This window comes from Pseudophryne corroboree, chromosome 10, assembly GCF_028390025.1.
Source record: "Pseudophryne corroboree isolate aPseCor3 chromosome 10, aPseCor3.hap2, whole genome shotgun sequence".
In the NCBI taxonomy this organism is placed as follows: Eukaryota; Metazoa; Chordata; class Amphibia; order Anura; family Myobatrachidae; genus Pseudophryne; species Pseudophryne corroboree.
This window is the reverse complement of record NC_086453.1, coordinates 138711387-138724564: the sequence shown is the minus strand read 5'-3', so window position 1 is coordinate 138724564 and position 13178 is coordinate 138711387.

Below are 13178 nucleotides of genomic sequence, written 5' to 3'. Positions count from 1 at the left end.
GCATTGCGAAGTGTCGCCTCCGCCACGCCCACGCCACTCCTCGTTTTCGTTTGCCAGTTACGGCTTTTTTTTTTCGGAGTAATTTTGCCCAGTTGTCGTACGTATGTACTCGCGCATGCGTAATCACGCATTTGCGCATGCGCAGATACTTACATTTCGTACATTTGCGTTGCGAAGACTCTTAGCGATCAACTCGGAATGAGGGCCTTTATTCAGTACCTACACACCCTGTAAATGTTTCTCCTATATCTAATGTTTCGGAAACCACCCCTTCTATTTCTGCTTCTCTCTCTTCTACTTCCTCTCCTTCCTCTACTTACTGGGAACTACTTCAACTTCCTCAACTACCGGATTTCTTTTTTCCTGCTTTGATGGCTCCTGTAACCCCATTAGAGGTGATAGGGGTTATCAAGCGGTTGAAGTTGTTTAAGGCACCAGGCCCCGATGGGTTTTCCAATGAATTTTTTCGTATTTTATCTACACATATTGCTGATCCATTAACCAAGTGTTTTAATGAGATTATGGATGGGGGAGCCCTCCCTGCTCACTTCTCGGATGCCATTATTAAAGTCCTGCCGAAAGAGGGACGTAATCTTAATTTGCCAGGGTCTTATAGACCAATTTCGCTACTAAATACTGATTATAAAATTTTTACCAAACTGTTAGCGGAGAGATTGAAACCTATTCTCCCGGTTTTGATACATAAAGATCAAACCGGCTTTATAACAGGAAGGCATTCGGTGGTGAATGTGCGGACGGTTCTCGCATCTATATTTCATGTAACATCTAATCCCACCTTGAGGTCTGGCCCACATATGATAGTAACATTAGATGCAGAAAAAGCGTTCGACTTAGTATTATGGCCCCATCTATTTTGTACGCTAGAAAAATTTGGTTTTCCTTCCTATTTTATTAATATCCTTCGCACTTTATATTCTTCCCCACAGTCACAAATAGCATGTAATGGGCTTTTATCATTTGCTTTTATACTAGAGAGAGGGACTCGTCAAGGATGTCCCTTATCTCCTCTCCTTTTTGCCATTGCTATAGAACCCCTTGCTGTAGCTGTACGTACTTCTCCTTTGATTCATGGGATCAAAATTGGAGGGGAGGAATTGAAGATAGGATTATTCGCTGATGATACTCTTCTATTTCTCTCTGAACCTAAACAATCTTTACCTTCTCTGCTTTATTTACTTGATTCTTTTGGGGTGGTTTCCGGATATAAAATTAATAGATCTAAGTCGGAAGTATTATTGCTGGGAGGTTCTAATCCAGAGTTCCTGAAATCTATACAAATGCCATTTTCTATATGTCACGATCCGGGTACTGAGACACCATTTCCCTTCTGGATGCACGTCCTAGGCCCGGTTACCAGTTGTGTCACTCACCTACTGCAGCCCTCTGCGGCCTCCACTGTCATCCATGTGTCTCAGTGTGCAGTTGTCAGTCTGGCGTCTCCTGTCCTCCGCGGCCGGCGCCGCCATTGCTGCTGTGTTTCCACATGGTTTTCCAAACCAACTTTACCTCCAAGTACTAACATGGGCGCAGCCATGTTGGTTTCAGTCACATGTTCAATCTCCACCAATCCGCTACGCTGTGGAATCTGCATAATTGCTCAGCCAATCCCTGCTATGCAGCAGGTATAAATATCCGGTCCCAGCTCCCAAAAGATTGTCAGTGCTTTCATTGTCAACAGTGTTTCCAGCCTACAAGCTTCACTACAGACTTTCTCCTGCAATTCCATTCTGCAGTTCAGCCTGACTTCCCTGGTGATTACACTCTGCTGTGTAACCCGACTCTCCAGTGTTAACCCCCTACAGCCTACTTTGGATTCCTGTGTTTGAACTTTTGCTTTGCAGTAGTCATCCTTCATTCCTCAGTTCCAGCCAGAGCCGGCGCTACCCGCTCAGCAAGGGTATGCAGTGCAGGGAGGCGCTCAGCTGAAGAGGCGCTGAGCTCTCCCTGCTCTGCATACCCTTGTCCCTGCTGCTGCCAGCTCCGTTGCGTCTGTCAAAGTGGAAGACTGGTAACGGCGCTGACAGCGTGTTGCGCGGCTCTCAGTGCAAGGTCCCTCTAGCTTCCTCCCCCATACTCCTTCCACCTCCAGGCTCCTCCTCACAGCGCTGCTGACAAATTCCGAGCGTTTTGCAGGGCGGGTAGACTTTTAGGGGTGTGGCCTAATCGCGGGAGGCGTGGCCACGTCCTCTTTTGGATTTTTTTTTTTAAACTTTGCAGAGCCCAGCGGGGTAGGGGGGCCTTGAGGAGCCCCTCAGCCTGTGGCAATTCGAGTGAGGAGTGTGATCACTCTCCACCTACCCATACAGGAACAGGCAGAGGCTCCGCAGCAGCAGCCTCTCTGGCACTGCAGCACAGCACATTCTGCCATGATGAGAACTTATGCTGTTGCTGCTGCCCAGTAAGAAGGGAGGGAAGAGTGCAGTGGACCAGGGCCCCCGCTGAGCCCCTTCATCAGTCCCAGGCCTGCGTAATTTGTACCTGCCCCCTCCCCTCTCGCCGAAACTGCCGACATCCTCCAGAGCTGCTGCTGCTGGAGTAACGGAGCCTCCAGGAGGGTAGAGGAGGATTAGCGCCCGAGCGTGGAGTCCAAGGCAGAGCATCAATCAGAGTCATGCCTTAAAATTAATGAAGCAGAAGGTACTACATTTACAGTAGCAGGGTGGTAGGTATGACGTGGTTGGGCTATACCTGGCATAACGTGTATAAGCAGCTTTTACTGTGCGGTGTAATGTGACTAACCGGCACTACTATGCGGTGTAATGTGAATGACGGACACTACTGTGCGGTGTAATGTAACTGACGGACACTACTGTACAGTGTAATGTGACTAACCAGCACTACTGTGTGGTGTACTCTGATTAACGGACACTACTGTGCGGTGTAATGTGACTGACGGACACTACGGTGCGGTGTAATGTGACTGACGGACACTACGGTGCAGTGTAATGTGACTAACGGACACTACTGTGTAATGTCAAATGTGAATTTTTACTGTTCTGTGTCCACAACCCTATGTTTTTGGTGCGCGCTGACTGTCCCTGACTCGAGCACAGGTTTCGCCAAAGGAAACTTTTACTCTGAGCTCCTCAAGGTCTAGAACAGGCCCTGTCACCAATTTAAAAATATATTTTTCTTTTCAAATGTAACATACCTCCAATTCAACATAGAGAAGGGGCGCTGAAACATACCCTTACTCCGGGCATAATGGCACCTATCTACACCTCTAAGGGGCACTACTGTGGGCATTGTGTATAAGTACTGTGTGGTGTAATGTGTATAAGGTGCACAATAGTGTGACGTAACATGAATAAGGGGCACTATTAGAGGGTGTAATATGAATCAGGGGCACTAATTTTGGGGTAAAGTGAATAAGATTGTAATACTGTGTGGTGTAATTTGAATTGTTGGCCACGCTCCTTTCTTGTGTGACCACATCCCTTTTTGCGTCACGTCCTGTCCCTTTTTTACAGATGGGAGGGCGCAAATTTATAATTTGCAGGGGGGCGCCAAACACTCTAGCACCGGCCCTGGTTCCAGCGCACTCCAGCTTCTTTTCTCATCTTCCAACGAACCCCAGCTTCATTACTCATCTTCCAGCAAACCCCAGCTTTATTTATTGTTTACAGAACTTTCCTCCATAATCCAGGTTACTGGTCTTTACCAAATGTGCACCTAATTATCACGTGTGACTTTCTATTATTCTTTTGCACGTTATTTGACTTTTTATTTAATAAAAGCACTTAAAGCATTTCCAGTTGTCGTGGTCACGCCCTCGGGCATTAATTGCTGCTGTCATTACGCATGTCCAGGAGTCACATAGCTCCTCCTAAGTTCAAATACCCGTCAGCCCCTACAACTGAGGCTCCCAGTCACGGTCTCCAACCCTCAGTTGTGACAGTAAGCACTGACCCAATGGATCCAGCCGGAGATCAGGCCCAAGCGAATGGGCTGATACAAGAACTGGCAATCCGCCTTGAACGTCAGGAGGCTGCTCAAGGCCATGTTGTTCGCCATCTCCAGGACCTCTCCTCCCGGCTGGATGAAATTCAAGCGGCCCTCCGTGAATTAGGGGCGTCCAGTGTGCCGACTCCAGTGCCTGCGGTGGTGTCCCCACCCACCATACCTGTTCCTGCTCCCTATCTCCACTTGCCGACTCCTGCTAAATATGATGGATCTCCTAAAGCCTGCAGGGGTTTCCTAAACCAGTGCGAGATCCAATTTGAATTGCAACCCAGCAGTTTCCCTACTGACCGCATTAAGGTGGCATACCTTATTTCTCTACTCACTGGTGCCGCTCTAGACTGGGCCTCACCTATATGGGAAAGGTCTGATGCTCTGTTGTCATCCTATGCTAACTTCGTGGCAACGTTCAGACGAATTTTCGATGAGCAAGGTCGAGTGACATCAGCTTCCTCAGAGATCCTTCGACTGCGTCAGGGGACGCGAACTGTTGGTCAGTATTTGGTGCAATTCCAGACCTTGGCATCTGAAGTCTCCTGGAATGATGACGCTCTTTATGCAGCCTTCTGGGGAGGGCTATCCGAGCGTATCAAAGATGAGCTCGCTGCTAGAGACTTACCTTTAACGTTAAACAAGCTCATTTCCCTCTGCACTAAGGTCAATTTACGGTTCCGTGAAAGGGCTGTTGAACGAGGAAGATCCACATTTCCCAAGATTCCTACTGTTCCCATTCCTCGTCAGCCATCTCCGTCTAGGGAGGAACCTATGCAGATAGGTCGCTCTCGTTTATCTCAGGCAGAGCGTAGTAGACGTCTTGCTGAGCGTCTCTGTTTGTATTGTGCCGAATCTTCACACGTTATCAAGTCCTGTCCCAAGCGTCCGGGACAACCTCAAGTCCTAGCCCACCAAGGAGAAGGCCAGCTAGGAGTGACGAATTTCTCTCCATTTCCAAGTAACTGCAATCTCTCCGTTTCTCTGCAGGTGGCTCAGCGTACTAAGAATCTCACTGCCTTATTGGATTCTGGAGCAGCCGGAAACTTTATTACAGAGAGGTTCGTTAAGCAGTGGTCTCTACCCACTGAGAGACTGTCATCACCGATATCTCTAACTGCCGTGGACGGCAGTAGGATTCCTGATGCGGTGATTACCTCCAAGACCCTACCTATCCGTCTGAAGGTAGGGGACCAGCATACAGAGTTGATTTCTTTCCAGGTTATCCCCAGGGCCACCCATCCTGTGGTCCTAGGCCTTCCATGGCTACGTCTGCATAATCCTCAAGTTGATTGGAAGTCGACCTGTATCCTGACATGGGGTCCTTCCTGCTCAGAGACTTGTCTCCAAAAAGAGCTTCCAGTGCGCTTATCCTCCTGCAAGTCTTCTGATGTCCCGTCTCCTCCGTGCCAAGACTTCAAGCTGCAGTTTTGTCCAGGGTCGCCGAATCACAAGGCTGATGCCCTTTCCCGCTCCCGGGAGCAAGAAAATTAGTCTGAGTCTACTGTCAAGCATTGTATTGTTGATCCAGTGGCGTTCTCCGCAGTGAGGATGGACTCTATGCCCCCACCAGGGAAAAATTTTGTGAAGCCGGCTTTCAGGAGGAAGCTCTTGCATCGGGCACATTCCTCTCGCTTTGCCGGACACGCGGGCATACGCAAGACCTTAAAATTCGTTTCCAGGTCAAATTGGTGTCCGACCCTAAAAAAGGACATTGCTGAATTTGTGGCATCCTGCCCAAAATGTGCCCAGCACAAAGTATCCCGCCAGTCACCCACTAGGCAACTAGTTTCCTTGTCTGTTCCTCATCATCCGTGGGTTCAGTCCTCGATGGATTCTGTCATGGATTCTCCACTTCCAAGTTGGCACAAGTCTTCATCCAGAAGTTCCATTCCAGATGGCCAGGTAAATTTAAGAAGTGTCCTGGGGCCACTCCTAAAAGGGGGGGTACTGTCACGATCCGGGTACTGAGACACCATTTCCCTTCTGGATGCACGTCCTAGGCCCGGTTCCCAGTTGTGTCACTCACCTACTGCAGCCCTCTGCGGCCTCCACTGTCATCCATGTGTCTCAGTGTGCAGTTGTCAGTCTGGCGTCTCCTGTCCTCCGCGGCCGGCGCCGCCATTGCTGCTGTGTTTCCACATGGTTTTCCAAACCAACTTTCCCTCCAAGTACTAACATGGGCGCAGCCATGTTGGTTTCAGTCACATGTTCAATCTCCACCAATCCGCTACGCTGTGGAATCTGCATAATTGCTCAGCCAATCCCTGCTATGCAGCAGGTATAAATATCCGGTCCCAGCTCCCAAAAGATTGTCAGTGCTTTCATTGTCAACAGTGTTTCCAGCCTACAAGCTTCACTACAGACTTTCTCCTGCAATTCCATTCTGCAGTTCAGCCTGACTTCCCTGGTGATTACACTCTGCTGTGTAACCCGACTCTCCAGTGTTAACCCCCTACAGCCTACTTTGGATTCCTGTGTTTGAACTTTTGCTTTGCAGTAGTCATCCTTCATTCCTCAGTTCCAGCGCACTCCAGCTTCTTTTCTCATCTTCCAACGAACCCCAGCTTCATTACTCATCTTCCAGCGAACCCCAGCTTCATTTATTGTTTACAGAACTTTCCTCCATAATCCAGGTTACTGGTCTTTACCAAATGTGCACCTAATTATCACGTGTGACTTTCTATTATTCTTTTGCACGTTATTTGACTTTTTATTTAATAAAAGCACTTAAGGCATTTCCAGTTGTCGTTGTCACGCCCTCGGGCATTAATTGCTGCTGTCATTACGCATGTCCAGGAGTCACATAGCTCCTCCTAAGTTCAAATACCCGTCAGCCCCTACAACTGAGGCTCCCAGTCACGGTCTCCAACCCTCAGTTGTGACACTATAGCTCCATCTAGGTTTAAGTACTTAGGGGTCCATATATGTGCAGATTTAACCCAATTATATTTGGCAAATTTTTCTACAACAATTACCAAAATTGCTACAAAACTTGAGTCATGGAGAGATTTACCTCTCTCTCTTTTGGGACGCTTAGCTATAATTCGGTCTATTATTTTTCCAAAAATTTTTTATTATATGCAACAATTACCGATCGCCATACTTAAATCGGATATTAAGAGATTGGAAGCATTATTTTCTAATTTTATTTGGCAGCATAAACGTCCAAGAATATCACGAGCAAAACTTATTACCTCTAAAAGTGAAGGTGGATTAGGATACCCGGATATGGAAGCATATTCCCAAGCAGTGTTCTTTCGTTATATAAGTGCCTGGATACTTAATAAAGACCAATATATAGATTTATCATTAGATTTAGCAGTTTTCTCCCCTTATTCTCCTAGTGCTCTTTTACAAACTAAATGGCTTTCTATCCCACTAAATATTAGAAACCATATTTTGTTCGCAGATACATACAAAGCCTGGATTGGGCTAAATAAACGATGTGGGTCCAATCCTTTTGTTACTCCTTTTATTCCCCTATGGGGTAATCCATCATTTCCCCCATCGCTTTCGAACGCATTGTTTGATGTTTGGAAAACAAAAGGATTGGATTTATCGTGCAAAGTTTTTGATCCGGGTGGCTCTTTGCTCACCTTCCAAGAGTTGTGCCTTAAATTTTCTCTACCAAGTTCACATAGGATTATGTACTTCCAAATACGGCATTTTTTAATGTCTATTAAGGCACCTAAACCTCTCATTGGGACCCGAAAGGTTACTGTGGCTCAGATTAAATCTATTGACACAATGTTATATTTTCTTCTTGAAAAAAACTACAGAGTGAAATACTTATACAATGTTATAATCAGTTCTGTGGAGCATGTACATTGGCAGGAGTTGGTACGGAAATGGACTCAGGATATTCCGTTACTAGTTGATATCCAAGACTTAACTGAGTTGTATTCTTACTCACTTAAAGTGTTACAATCAGCCTACTTACAAGAAGTCCATATCCGAACACTACATAGGGCGTACATTACTCCATATCAAAGAAGGCATATGGTTAAAAACGAGTTGGGACACTGTATAAAATGTAGAACTGTAGTTGCGGATTTTTACCATTGCATCTGGGACTGTTTTAAACTGCGCAAATTTTGGTGCAAGATACTGAATTTTATTAACAAAATGTTTGATCTTGATTTACAACCTAATCCTATGGCCTGTTTAGGGTTTAGTTTTAAAAACTGGAATTTAACAGGAAAAAAAAGACATATTTTTCCATTGTTGATTACAACGCTTGTAGTATGTAAAAAATGTATATTATGCCATTGGATCAAGAAATCGGTACCCAGTCTTATGGAAGTCAAACAAAAACTACTTCAGATATTATATTATGAGCGGTATTATGCGGATGTTGACCTACTCTTGGGGGCTCAAAGGTTTTATTGTAAATGGGCTCCATTTGTTAGTACTTTAGATAGAGAAACTCGATTACATATATATAACTCTTTCGAAAATTTTACTTTTGATGTGCATACAGTATCCTCTACCATGTGACTTTTAAAATGGGTATGTTCTGAGAGACATTTGTTTCATGCTTTTCTGTTTATTTTAAAAATTAAGATACTGTGTTAAGGTAGTTGATGAATATTATCTACTTTGCCTCTCCTATTCCCCTCTTCCCTTACCTCCCTACTTTGTCTTTGTCTTTTGCCCCCCCTTTTTTGTGAATTTTTATTTCTATATAGGTATCCCTGTATCACTATAAACCGGTATATACCAGTAACACTATGTTGATATACATTGGCGACTGTACTTGTGATATTTGGGATTATTGTTTTATTGTAAAGTATTTTTCTTTTTCTGTATGTGAAAAATCTTTAATAAATACATTTAAAAAAAAAAATGTTCTGGAATTGAGAGCCATTTACAATGGCCTTCTACAAGCGGTACATCTTCTTCAAGATCAACCCGTGCAGATCCAGTCGGACAATGTAACAGCAGTCGCGTACATAACCAACAAGGCGGAACGAAAAGCAGAGCGGCAATGGCAGAGGTGACAAAGATCCTCCTCTGGGCAGAAAGACAAGCAAGAGCTCTATCAGCAATTTTCATTCCGGGAGTGGACAACTGGGAAGCAGACTTCCTCAGCAGACACGATCTCCATCCAGGAGAGTGGGGTCTCCACCAAGAAATCTTATCAGAGGTGGCAAGTCTTTGTGGAGTTCCTCAAGTAGACATGATGGCATCTCGTCTCAACAAGAAGCTTCAGAGATATTGTTCCAGGTTGAGAGAGCCTCAAGCAAAAGCAGTGGATGCACTGGTGACCCAGTGGGTGTTTCGGTCGGTATATTTCTTCCCGCCACTTCCACTGATTCCAAAAGTTCTAAAAATCATAAGAACAAGAGTTTGAGCAATCTTCATTGCCCCAGACTGGCCAAGGAGGGCTTGGTATCCAGATCTTCAGGAGTTGCTCATAGAAGATCTTTGGCCTCTTCCTCCTCGCGAGGACCTGCTGCAGCAGGGGCCGTGCGTGTATCAAGACTTACCGCGGCTACGTTTGACGGCATGGCTGTTAAACGCCGGATCCTAGCCCGAAAGGGTATTCCCAAGGAAGTCATCCCCACTCTTATTCAGGCCAGGAAAGGAGTAACGTCTAAACATTACCACCGTATTTGGAGAAAATGTGTGTCTTGGTGTGAATCCAAGAAGGCTCCTACGGAAGAGTTTGAGTTAGGACGTTTTCTCCATTTTCTGCAGGCTGGTGTGGATGCGGCCCTTAGACTGGGTTCAATCAAGGTCCAGATTTCGGCCTTATCAGTTTTCTTTTAAAAACAATTGGGCTCCCTTCCAGAAGTTCAGACGTTCTTGAAAGGGGTTCTGCACATCCAGCCTCCATTTGTGCCTCCTGTGGCACCATGGAACCTTAATGTGGTGTTGCAGTTCCTTCAATCGAGTTGGTTTGAACCTCTACAGGAGATAGAGTTGAAGTTTCTCACTTGGAAAGTGGTGATGCTTTTGGCCTTGGCATCCGCAAGGCGGGTGTCTGAGTTGGGGGCCTTGTCTCACAAGAGCCCTTACCTGTTCTTCCATGAAGATAGGGCAGAGTTAAGAACTCGTCAACAGGGGGTGTGGCCTAGCTCATGATGGGAACAGACGTGTTGGCCTGGAGCTCGTGATTCTGTCACCCCTTTCCCCATCTCAACAGCGTTTCCCCCCTCTCCTGGAGTGTTGTATACCCCCTGGGCTCCCTCCTAACACACAGTTGCCACGCAGAGAGTCCCGCGGAGTGCCTCCGTGCTCTCCTGCGGACTGCGGCCTTCTCTTCAGTGTGAAGCCGGGGCCTGGAGTTTGGGGTCGGCCTGGGCTGGACTTCCGTTCAGAGACGTTTTCCACCATTGTCTCCGGAGGTCCTCTACCACATTCTGCTGGCCCCTGAGTCTGTCCTGCCCTCCCTCTGACCTGACTGTGCCTCCGTGGATGCCCCGTGGATTGGCAAAGACGGAGACTGCTCTGCCTACCTGGACCCGTCTGGTGGCGGCGGCCTCACTCATCTCACTTAGACGCGCGTCTTCCGGGATCCCGCTGTCAGCCCTGCCGCTCGGCCGTCTGCATCTGCGACCTCTCACCCCTCAGCGGCCGGGACTCCGGAGGGACGCGGCACTGTTCGTGGAGCCTCCGGGGCACGGCACGCAGATCGGCGCTGCTGCACGGAGCTAGCCAGACCTGGGACCCTTCGCCGCCTGCTGCCGCGGCCCACCCGCTGCCTGCTGCTCTCCCCCAGACGCTCATATCAGGCTTCCCTGGAAACGGCTGCGCTGATCATCCAGCACCTGGGCTCTGCTACTGGTGATCGCAGCCTCAGCCCTGACAGGTGGGCTCTCTGCGGGGATACAGATGCCCTCTCCACCTCCCCCCCCCCAGGACACCCTCTCCTGCTGACAGCTCCCTGATATTGTGTAGTAATCTAAGGGCTGTTTCACGCAACTGACCTCTCTTTAGCTGGCCTCTTATTAACCACTTGGTCCTGTCAAAGTCGGAAAAATATCATGCTACACGTTGCCATATATCCACCCCATGCACGTGCCTGCTGCACGTGCACATTCTCTCCCGTGCGTGCGGATACTCGCAGCCGCGTGATGGCGCCTCGGCCATGCGCTCGAGCGCGTGGTATGTGCATTTACGGTAGAGTTTGTGTGCGTCTAGCGGGCGACTCAATCGTTAAATAATAAAACCAAATAGTATGTTTTATAGATAATGTTCCCCTTAATAATGACTGTAAGTTTGTTTAATGTAAATGGTCGCTGGACAGAGGAATTCCTCTTTGCATGGTACGAAGGGTCAGACAGGGTTTGAGCAGCTGTGTCTGGTACCTAACTAAAGAACATTTTATTAGAAACAATCCGGTGCTGGTTAGGTAAAGATTAATCGCTCCTGCGTATAGTTATGGCCATTAGTATTTTCTGGACATTTACTATATTTGCGATTCATTACCCATGCGGCGGGAATCTTCAGATTCCCTCCCATCTGAGCAGTTTGATATAGTCGCAGCCCACCTGTTCAAACTAACCTATGACCTTTTGTTATGATGCGAGGAGACATTCCTGTGTCCAATGAACAATGAGATTATAGGTCCCTTTGTAGTGTACTGTACTCAGTGTATATAAGATCAGCCAGCCTGGGCAGCTCTCTCACTCTCCACAAACGGTTTTCATATTGACTAACTTGGAGCTGGTACCAGGACTAGCGCAGCAATCGTTCCCAGTGTGTGTAAGTAATTCTCTGTAATCAACTTGTTCCCTGTTTGTATTGGCCATACTCTCTCTCTCTCCGTTATTGTATGAGATTGTGACGCTATTGTATATTTCTGTCTAGATATTCTGTTAGAATTATATGTTAGCTTGTAGTGTATGACTTGTGAACTGTTTTCCCTTTTCGATATAACTAAAAGCTTGTTAGTAAAGGTGTCGGAACCTTAGCAAGGTATCGTGTGTTTATTATATTGCAGAAGGTAATAGGAGCGTCTCAAACGCTCAAGCAGCTTTAGCATTAACAAGGTTAAGCAGCGTTACATCGCTACAGTATTTCAGTACAATGTTTACAGTATAAGAGTATCCTTTCTGTGTGTTACATTCAAGGTTTACTGATTGTCATCCCGTGAGCGTCTGCGCCGCTCGTGTTCTCCTCGTGGACTCGAGCGTCCGTTACGCTGGTAGCGTAGCATTACGGTAGTCGCCCGCCTATAGCGTGCTCGACACCATGCATTAAGCTGTGAGCGAGCGTGTCGCATGTGCGTCTCGATCACGGCCGAGCGTATGCTACGCTTAGTGCGTACCCTTACGGTACCCCATACGCCAATTGCGTATTGAGTCTCTTACCCATTTATTGTGAATGTTATAAGATAAGATTAGTTAGCTTTATCAGTCCCCAGTGGGATTACAGGCAGCTCTGACAGTACGCTCCCCTCCCCATTCTCACTGGAGCCCTGTTCTCTGCAGATAGCTGTCTCATAGGGGACATTGCGAATGAGGCTTATACGGAAGAGCCAGTGGATGGTCCTCCGACTGTCAGGAATACAGTTGCTGCTCATACGCTGGGCCGTGGCTGTACTACTGTGCCTGTGTCCCCCCCCCCCCCTATATAGGCTATCACTGCTCCTCCAGCCGCATCAACAACACACTTTCTACCCTGCACCTGGGAACACTGGGGTTGCTCAGTTACCCACCTCCCCCTAAGCGTGGCTCAATGACAATGCTTTTTCTATGCTAAATCATCCTGCTGCCACGTAGTGTATAGGGGTTGATTCCTTTCTTAGTCTGAGGGTCTCCCAGGGTCGTGAGATACCTAGCCCTTTTTGTGATTTCTCAAGTCTACGCCCAGTAATCCACTGAGCTGTTATTCCTTTCCACTGCCTCCATCTCCCACTCAATTATGTCGCAGAGAAACCGCAAAACTCCTGCTCTTGCTAAACCCAGTATTCTTCGAGCATGGGAGAAAGCGGGAGCCACTCCACGCAACTCCCCCACCGTGGATCCTCTATCTGATACCGACGATGCCCCGTCTCCGAAAGCTAGTCTCACCACTCAAGATATTGTTGCTATTGTCAATAAAACTATCCAAACAGAAATGAGATCGGTCCTTGCAGAATTCAGAACTGAGCTCGCTGATCTGGGCACTCGTACTGACACTCTGGAATGTAGACTTGACGAAGTTTGCCAATACCAAGCTGTAGTCGAACAGGAGCTAGCTGAATGCCGTATGGA